At 35.5% G+C, this 10,393-nt stretch overlaps 1 long non-coding RNA gene across 1 annotated transcript; it reads left to right on the top strand.

Moving 5' to 3' along the window:
• The first annotated feature begins 525 nt into the window (after window positions 1-525).
• On the top strand, window positions 526-6,193 carry LOC131073533 (uncharacterized). Its single transcript, XR_009112897.2, has 3 exons — window positions 526-824; window positions 5,854-5,921; window positions 5,972-6,193. It is a non-coding gene; the product is annotated as an uncharacterized LOC131073533 (long non-coding RNA).
• The last annotated feature ends 4,200 nt before the right edge of the window (window positions 6,194-10,393 follow it).

Raw genomic sequence — 10,393 nt, 5'->3', positions numbered from 1 at the left:
AAACAAAAAAAATAGTTGAAAAGAGAAGAAATTGTAAAATTATTATGCCAAATACATTGCTAAAAATAAATTAGAAGACATTAGAGATGTATATTACAAATCAAAATAGAATATTTAACTTTAAAAATCTAATAAAATTAATTTAAATGAAAAAGTGTAAATTCCTAAGACTCTTGTGAGGTTTCAAAATTGACCCTAGAAAATACACAATTTAAAACATAACTAGTGATCATTAATAATGTAAACACTTGATTTTGAAATTGTCGACGATTTACTCATTTTGAAGGATTAGAATCACTGAAACAATTATACATTCAAAATAAAACCCTCAAATGTATATTACAGCTGTAAACCCTCCCAACTCACAGCTGTAAGCTGGGATTAAATAAACGGCTCCAATACAAAGGCCGTTAGTTTTGCTTTCTCAACGGCTCCATTACAACGGTACACCTGATTTTTTTCAACGGCTCTATTACAACGGTACACTTGATTTCACTGTTATATATATGTGGGTTTCATTTGGTAATTTGTATTTTGCCTTCCCGTCTTCGTTTTTCTTTTTGTTTGCGTTGTTATGTATCTCATTTTTTTTTCTTTGTTTGCAGTGTTTTTCTCCTTCTCATGATGGTTTCTTGTGTGATTTCTCTTAGTTTTTCTCCTTCTGAAGTTTGTATGATTTCTTGTATTATTTCTCTGTTTTGGGTGATTTTCTACAGAAGTAGGTAGGATTTGCATTTCCTTCGTTATTAGTGTCGAGAGAAGCTGAGAATGTCACGAATGCGGGGAAGTGCTACAGGACATGGCAACCGAGAAACTTTCTTTTGGTTAGTACCTCGTATCCTTTTCCTGTCCAATGCTATCTCATGTATATTTATCGCATTTAAATGTGTATGCAAAAGATTTCTGTATGGTGTACTATTTTTATGTTAGAGGAATTCTACGGTACTCTTCCCATTGGTAATATTCGGTGTGATTTTATGAATTTCCTAGAAGTAGCTATAACTACAATATAATATGATCATTTATTCTTTTTTTTCGTTTAATGCAAATCCTCAATCATCTGTTTCTCAATATGCATAGTAGAACACAAGACCTTGATAATGCCAAAGTTTTCTCTCATGTTTTTCTCTTAGGAAAAATCCTCACAAAACCCAGGCCACTTGGTACTTTGCATCAAACCCTACTGGTCCTTAAAGAAAACCTATCTTGGCTTCGGTCCTTAAGGAAAACCTATCTTGGCTTCTATTATTGTAGACCACTAACAATTAATAAATCTGTGTAGACTGCCAAGCGAGGGTCAAATTCTTCACATTTGAAAATATGGCAAGCGAGGGTCAAATAACCTGACACTTCATTTTTTACTCTGATTTAAAGAAGAATTCAGGCCACGAATCCATTTTTCCAACCTGATTGAAAGAAGGATTCAGGGGGACGGAAAAGCTTCTTGAAAATTCTGATGAGGTTATTTTTTCTGTTGGTGTCTACTTGGGCATTACTTGTCATATGATATGATATTTTATTTTCCGTTTTGTTTAATGCAAATCCTACTAAATACTTAGTAGGTAGATTATTTTTAGTGTATCTTCTGTTTCTAAAATAGTTAGATTGGGATCTTGTCTGGTAGTTATAAAAAGCTTGCCTATTTATTTGCAGGGAAAAATACTCCTGCAATAATTCTTCTTCTTGTCCTATGACTGATATATCTTATTTGGACGAATAAGTCCTCTGTATTTATCACCTTCTACATGATTTTATGAGTATGGTTCCAAGGCTGCACATATGCCTGCTCTCTTGTTTGCCATTGTCACTTGGTAAGTCTCTTCATATCCTCTTTGTTGGCTGTCACTTTCTCATTTGACTGTTATATGTGGATTCATGCACTAGTTATTTCTTCAATCTTCCATGAGGCATCTCTATGGAAGCCCTTTGTACAGGGTTAGTGTGTTAGTGTGTCAAAAAACTTTCGCTTGACTGAGCAAAACTATGCTCTCTTGTTTACCATTGTCATTTGGTAAGTCTCTTCATATCCTCTTTGTTGGCTGTCACTTCCTCATTTGACTGTTATATGTGGATTCATGCACTAGTTATTACTTCAATCTTCCATGAGGCATCTCTATTGAAGCCCTTTGTACAGGGTTAGTGTGTTAGTGTGTCAAAAAACTTTCGCTTGACTGAGCATAACTATGCTCTCTTGTTTGCCATTGTCATTTGGTAAGTCTCTTCATATCCTCTTTGTTGGCTGTCACTTCCTCATTTGACTGTTATATGTGGATTCATGCACTAGTTATTACTTCAATCTTCCATGGGGCATCTCTATCGAAGCCCTTTGTACAGGGTTAGTGTGTTAGTGTGTCAAAAAACTTTCGCTTGACTAAGCATACCTATGCTCTCTTGTTTGCCATTGTCATTTGGTAAGTCTCTTCATATCCTCTTTGTTGGCTGCCACTTCCTCATTTGACTGTTATATGTGGATTCATGCACTAGTTATTACTTCAATCTTCCATGTGGCATCTCTATGGAAGCCCTTTGTACTCATCTTTTTGCTACAAACAGGTCTGTAGGATGCCTTTGTACTCTCATCTTTTTGCTACAAACAGGTCTGTAGGTTGCCTGTAGGGCTTCGCATGAAAGACACCTCAACTGTGATATTTATTCATACATTTTTCATAGCATTTTTTACCTCTACATAAATACCCTCTTACTTTTCTTCATCAAAACTGGTAGGACTTCAAGGAGCATTATGATACCCTGACATGCTTGCCATTTTTATCTTTTGGGACACATTTTTTGTGGGTAGATGGCCTCTCTGTCATTTTAATCAAGTCACTACGTTTATACAAGGTTTAAGATTGTTGACAGTCCCAATATTCTTTATCACTATTATTGAGTACCATTGTTAATTGCCCTCTAAATCCTTCATCCAGTTACTTTTCTCACATGAAGACTATCACATGGTTCAGTCGTCCATGGAAATGAAATTTCAGTCATTAATTTCCATTGTGGAGTCACTTTTCACTAGCTTCATTCCCTGTGGCATGTCACTATTTTTGAGTACCAAGTCACTATGTTTTATACAAGGTTTTAAATTGTTGACAGTTCCCATATTCTTTGTCACTATTATTGAGTACCATTGTTGATAGCAGTATACTTTTCTCACAAGCCTATCAACACAAACTCTCTCTTTTTCTGATGCCTATTCATTTTTCTGTGTTGCCCTTGACCTTTTGTCTTTAGTATCTTTTTCTATATGATGCTTCTGTGCTTCTCCTCATACATAGTCAAATGAAATTTGTCATTCCTTTCCATTGTAGAGTCACTTTCCAGTAGCTTCATTCCCTGTGACATGTGTTTTATAATTGTCTTGACTACAGCACAGTACCCATGGCTCATGCCTTTTTAAAATATACCTTCTTTGATTGTCCTTCACTTTCCAGTAGCTTCATTCCCTGTGACATGTGTTTTATAAGTGTCTTGATTATAGCACAGTACCCATGGCTCATGCCTTTTTAAAGTATACCTTCTTTGATTGTCCTTATGCTGTTATACCCATGGCTCATGCCTTGTTAGGATTAAGTCTGTCCTCAAGTTTTCACCTTATGACTGTCAACTGTCATCTTAACCTCTTTTATTATTTCTACATGAACTCATTGTTTGAGCCATCATCTAGTTTCATCATAGCAGACCTCTATGGTGCCTTTAAATTAGTGGGTTGCCTATGACCTGCACATTGCACCTTTTTTTGTATTAAAGCACTATAGTGTCTTCTAACATCTCCCACTACTTGTCAAGCAAAATTGTCTTTAATGCTTCATGTCAAAATTTTATTTCACTTTTCTAGGCACCTGCATTACTTTCTCTCTCAATGTTCCCTTTCTCAGCATGACAAAGCCCTAAACAGTTAATTGGTTGTTAGATAATTCATTGCTTGATGGGTTTCTTAGTCTTCTTTCCACAAATTGCTTGAGGTTTTAGTCTTCTTTCCACAAGGTATTCGTATTTGTGAACACTGCCTTTTCACTCATTGAACTGTGTGCTTTTAGATGACTATTTTATGTTTATTTGGTAATCATTAAACTGTCTTGGTGGCCTCACATGCAATCTTTCACAAAAAATTCCAGTATCCTTTCATATTTTCATCACGGCTTTTAAGGATAATGCAAAATGATACCCAAGCCATGGTTTGAACTGTGTTCATTGCTTGCATGAGTTTTTTTAGTGCTATATTCCTTAATGAAACTCTTCCTCCTACTTTCTATATAGGTAGTCTTCTTTCCACAAGGTATTCGTATTTGTGAACACTGTCTTTTCACTCATTGAACTGTGTGCTTTAGATGACTATTTTATGTTTATTTGGTAATCATTGAACTGTCTTGGTGGCCTCACATGCAATCTTTCACAAAAAATTCCAGTATCCTTTCATATTTTCATCATGACTTTTAAGGATAATGCAAAATGATACCCAAGCCATGGTTTGAACTGTGTTCATTGCTTGCATGAGTTTTTTTAGTGCTATATTCCTTAATGAAACTCTTCCTCCTACTTTATATTTAGGTAGTCTTCTTTCCACAAGGTATTCGTATTTGTGAACACTGTCTTTTCACTCATTGAACTGTGTGCTTTAGATGACTATTTTATGTTTATTTGGTAATCATTAAACTATCTTGGTGGCCTCACATGCAATCTTTCACAAAAAATTCCAGTACTCTGTAGATGATGATTTTAAAACTATTCAGCGTTTGCATGAAGGCCTCCACAATCATAGTCTGCATGACCTAAAGTATTTCTGAATACCTTATCCATATTCTGCAGGCAAAGGATACTCATGCAATAGTTCTTCCCCTACCATTCCACATTCACATAGTTCTCCCCCTCTCGGTAATCACAGGGTCAGCCCATTTGTTGAAAATACTTAAATTATCCTGTAAATATTCTTTTAGTTTATTTTGCTATGGCAGAGTGCGGTATTTGCAAGACAAAGTGCTACATGTCAATGGTGTGGGATTGGTCTACTAAACTTCTCCAATACACATGTAATGCTGATGTGCTGTTTCATTTTGTTTGTGTTTCATATCACCTGGATTACTGATATCGCTAGAGGCAGTGAAAGTAAGATATAAATATCTTTTAGTTTATTTTGCTATTGTAAGCAATGGAAAAATGATTTGGATAAGAACTGTAGTACCATGGCAGAGTGTGGAATTTGCAAGACAATGTGCTACATGGCAATGGTGTGGGAGTGGTCTACTAAACTTAGCTGTTTCATTTTGTTTGTTTTTCATATCACCTGGATTACTGATATTGCTAGATGCAGTGAAAGTAAGATACAAATATCTTTTAGTTTATGTTGCTATTGTAAGCAATGGAAAAATGATTTGGATAAAAACTGTAGTACCATGGCAGAGTGCGGTATTTGCAAGACAAAGTGCTACATATCAGTGGGAGTGGTCTACTAAACTTCTCCAATGTATATGTAATGCTGATGTGCTGATGTAAATTCTGAAAAATAGCTGTTTTCATTTTGTTTATTTTTCATGTCACCTAGATTACTGATATATTCTGAGCATTTTTACGGTAATTAATTAAGTTCATTTTTCTTTATATTTAAGGATGATTTTCATGTTCTTTCGTATCTTGGCTTCCTATATTGAAAGATTTAGTCACCCCTTAGTGGATTGCTTTATCTTTCTGCTTTCTCTTTGGGTTCGTCAATTTTGTATACCTTATTCTAGCTTAAGAGCCACTGCCACTTGGAAAGCCCTATATTCCTATATTTGCAAAGATATTTACACGCTGTAGGGTCCTTCTTGTAGTGTTCACACTAACAAAATCATTGTATTATATTCAATCTTGCAGAATGGAGAAAGGTGCTTCATAGAGGACATACTAATTGCAGTCCCTAATTATATAAGCTGAACAACAAGGTAGTAGAAGAGGTATTTTGGTGCACAATAGTCGATCAATATAAATCAAGAGAGATTGGGCAGTAGTTACAAGTCACCGTAGAAAAATTTTAGAACTGTTTTTGCTTTTTCAATATTTTAACTAATAAATTGAATGTCTCACACACATTATATATACACTACTTGCAATACCTATTTATATTATGCACATCAGTACTATTTTTAAAAATGCACTTTCGGTGAACAATGGTGAAGCATATGTGAATTATTTCACTTGGGTGTTGAATTTAAAATGTAGTGTGTAAATAGTGAAGCGTTATGTAGTGTGTAAATAGTCGATCAATATAAATCAAGAGAGATTGGGCAGTAGTTACAAGTCACCGTAGAAAAATTTTAGAACTGTTTTTGCTTTTTCAATATTTTAACTAATAAATTGAATGTCTCACACACATTATATATACACTACTTGCAATACCTATTTATATTATGCACATCAGTACTATTTTTAAAAATGCACTTTCGGTGAACAATGGTGAAGCATATGTGAATTATTTCACTTGGGTGTTGAATTTAAAATGTAGTGTGTAAATAGTGAAGCGTTATGTGGGTAGCAACTACCTAGAGCGTATTGTACACTCAGTTTAAGTATTTGCAGTGTAGAATTTAGATAGACTTTTTTAAGAATGGACTGTTTAAATAGGTAAACAGTTTAATATAATATATTTATTGGCATAGTGGAATGCTTGTGTTTTCTATAGTAAGCCTAGTATTATTTTCTATAGTAAACTTAGTATTAATATTATTATTGTAGAGCATGATATTATTCTTTACAAATTGCAATTCATAATGAAAAACTATACCCTGCATCTACAATGCAGGGTATGCTTGTGTTTTCTATAGTAAACTTAGCATGTTAACTATTGTAGAGCATTATATTATTCTTTACAAATTACTATTCATGATGAAAAATTATACCCTGCATCTACAATGCATTGTTCATGTCTCTATCCTTCAAAAAAAGGCTGTCATACAATGCATTGTTCTTGTCTATTTTTCAAAATAACAATGAACATTCTTATTTTCTGTCTCAGTTATGACTCTGCTCATTATCCTGCTATAGGACCCTCTCCATTCGCATCATGATATATATGAATGAGGTATGACTCACTAATGTTTCATTTTTGGACAACGACGTAAGAAATCGTTATTCAGAGATCTATTGACTCTGTAACATCTTCCTTATGAAGTGCCAACTCCTTGTGTCCTAAAAGATAATGACTGAGGGCCGTTAGCTAGAGACTTCTTTACCCTTTTCATCATTCTCATCTTCTTTACCCTTTTCATCATTCTCATCTTCTTTATCTCGCTGATAAACCATGCATGTTTAGCTCTGAGGGCTGTTAGCTAGAGACTTCTTTACCCTTTTCACCATTCTCATCTTCTTTATCTTATGGCTGCCTTTATTCCTTCCTTGCTGCTGTTCGTTCATTCTTCTGCTGTCCTTACTTTCATGCCATGACTATCTCTTATTACTCTTCAATGTAATTTGGATTCGGCACTATCATGGACACTATGTTTGCTCATCTTCTTTATCTTTTGGCTGCCTTTATTCCTTCCTTGCTGCTGTTCGCTCATTCTTCTGCTGTCCTCACTTTCATGCCATGACTATCTCTTATTACTCTTCAATGTATTTTGGATTCGGCACTATCATGGACACTATGTTTGCTCATCTTCTTTATCTTTTGGCTGCTTTTATTCCTTCCTTGCAGCTGTTCGCTCATAACTTTCACGCTATGATATCCTATTCTTTAGAGCTGCGATATGTACATTATACTCATGTTGTAGTTTTCCCTTCATAGACACTATGTTTGCTCATAACTAGTTCCCTTTTGAACAATGCCTCTCCTTAGGTTTTAGGCTGCCGTCTATTTGGCATGACCATAGACGGCCCTTCGACTGTTGTCATAGCTCAGTTTACTCACTGTTCAACAGTGACTTGGTTGAAACACTGTCATAGTTGTTTCTTTTGCTGTATCCTCCCTCAAATATGAAGCTGCCACTGCATGGTCATGATGTTTTTTGTGACTGTCATGGTCATGATGTTTCTTGTGACTGTCATTGAATTTGACAGCCCCTTTTGACGTTAATCCCCTTCCATCTAACAACACCTACCCTCAAATATTAATTATCATATGGACACTTGAGTCAGGAACTCGTTAGACATGAGCATTTTATCCATGTGTTTCTTCCTGACAGTAGTAAGGTTTGAGGTACTACACCATTTCATAACAAGGTCTGCACAAAACAGAGTTGCCTTCTACATTTTTGACGGGGTAGGGCTTTCTAGCTTCATGAGGGACTTATTTCTTCAAACCCATTATGTGTTTCTTCCTGACAGTAGTAAGGTTTGAGGTGCTACACCATATTCACAACAAGGTCACAAAACAGAGCTGCCTTCAGCATTTTTGACGGGGTAGGGTTTTCTAGCTTCATGAGGGACTTATTTCTTCAAACCCTTTTGATATTATATAAGAATGGCATTTCAAACATTTTTTTAACTTTGACGAGCAGGAATGATGGTTCATTTTGGTCTCATAAGATGTAGGAAATTTCCACCTTTCTCCATAAACAATAAGCACACAATAAATTCGGAGCCACGTTTTGCACTCAAAAAGACCACCACCGAGGCCTGATACGCTAATCAAATGATGGAGCGCCCAATCAATGTGGAGCCACACTTCGCACTCAAAACACGACCATGGTTCCTCCTTGAAACAAACTATGACCTACCACTGTTATGTGTTCACTGTCAGCTGAAGATTCGTCCTTGATATCTTAGTTCTAAGCACATCTCAAGGGTATTGTCAACTCAAGGGTATTCTCTTTTGCTGATACAGTTGACATCTAGGGCCATTCTTGTCATATTGTGCAATTCTTGTGTAACTCTTCATGCTATGGACTGTCTTTTAAACTTAGCACTCTTTCTAGTGTTTTTCCCAAGGCTGTATTGCATAGTTGCTGTCCTTAATGTATTTTGCTCTTTCAGTGAAATGATTTTTAGATCTTATTATGGCAGTATTAGATCTTTATGTTACTTGTCAATTACATTAAATATTATGGCAGTATTAGATCTTTATGTTACTTGTCAATTACAGTAAATATTGAGGATCTTTCTACTGTTTTTCTATGGCTGTATTGCATAGTTGCTGTCCTTCATGTATTTGACCATGTATTGTGTGCTTTCAGTGAAATGATTTCTAGATTTCTTTTAAGTGACTGTACTGAAGGGTTGAAGAATTCCTTGTGTTAAGACTTTAAAACCCTTATCTACAGAACGTAAATATTATGGTAGTATTGGATCTTTATGTTACTTGTCAATTACAGTAAATATTGAGGACTGTTCTTTTCCGTCCTAGTATTTCTGTTCGACTATTATCCTTTTCCTCTATCCTTCAAACTATTATCCTTTTCCGTCCTAGTACTTTCCATTGGCTTGGGCCACTTTCCTTTTCCTCTTCAACTATTATCCTTTTACTCTTTCGCTGTCTTTCCTTGAGAACAATGTCCTCTCTTACTCTGCTATTTTGAAAGAATTGCCCTTGTAACTTAGAACTGCTGTCTTGCAGCTTGTAACTTCTCCTTTTTACGTTTGATTTTTTTAATTTTTTTTAAGCTGTGCTTTCTCCACTCACAGGTTTTTTCACAATTTATCCAACATTTTCCATAAACACACTAAATAAACCAACACCCATAGAACAGTATAAACATTGCAGCTCAAAAAATAATGAGAAGCAACCACGTTAAGCTGCACTTAAAAAGGCATGGCTGTGATTAGAGCGGAGCGGGAGCATCAACACCCATTGCCCCATATATAATAAATAGGCTTATTATTCAGTCCCTTGAACTCCTCCTCCTCCTTTCTCCAACGTTGCTTGCTCTTGTCCTTGACCTTAGCTCACAACGGAGATGTGTCAGCTTTAAAGATGCCGGAGATGTGTCAGCTTTAAAGATGCCGAACTCCTGAAACCTATCCATGTTTTGCAACGTGCCATGTAGGATAACTAAACAGCAATGGACATCTTCCACTCATCTCTGAACGGCAAGCTGTAAACCCAAAAAAACATTAAAACAGCTCAGACCAAATTTGTTTTCCCTCGAAGTATTGAGGCTCCCCTTGGAAAGAGCTTTCCTGTAAAATCGTGACTAAAAGTCTCAACCAAAGTCTCAACCAAATGAAAATTAAAAATTATATGAGGTCCCTTTTGAAATGTGATTTAAAAATTATGATAAATAAATTATAAGAACAAACTCTATCAATCGTAGTGATAAAACAACAAACTGCATGCATTGTGACAATATTGGGGGGTGTCTCGTAACAAAGAAAAATGATAATTCTTAAGCATTATAAAAGGGACAAAACTGAACCACTTATATGTATAAAATATCAAGTTGAAAACATATCTATCACTAGCACCCAATAAAGGTGAAAACAT

Source organism: Cryptomeria japonica, chromosome 1 (genome assembly GCF_030272615.1).
Source record: "Cryptomeria japonica chromosome 1, Sugi_1.0, whole genome shotgun sequence".
NCBI classification, from domain to species: domain Eukaryota; kingdom Viridiplantae; phylum Streptophyta; class Pinopsida; order Cupressales; family Cupressaceae; genus Cryptomeria; species Cryptomeria japonica.
The sequence above is the reverse complement of the archived record's forward strand: the minus strand, read 5'-3'. Positions and strand labels throughout refer to the sequence as shown.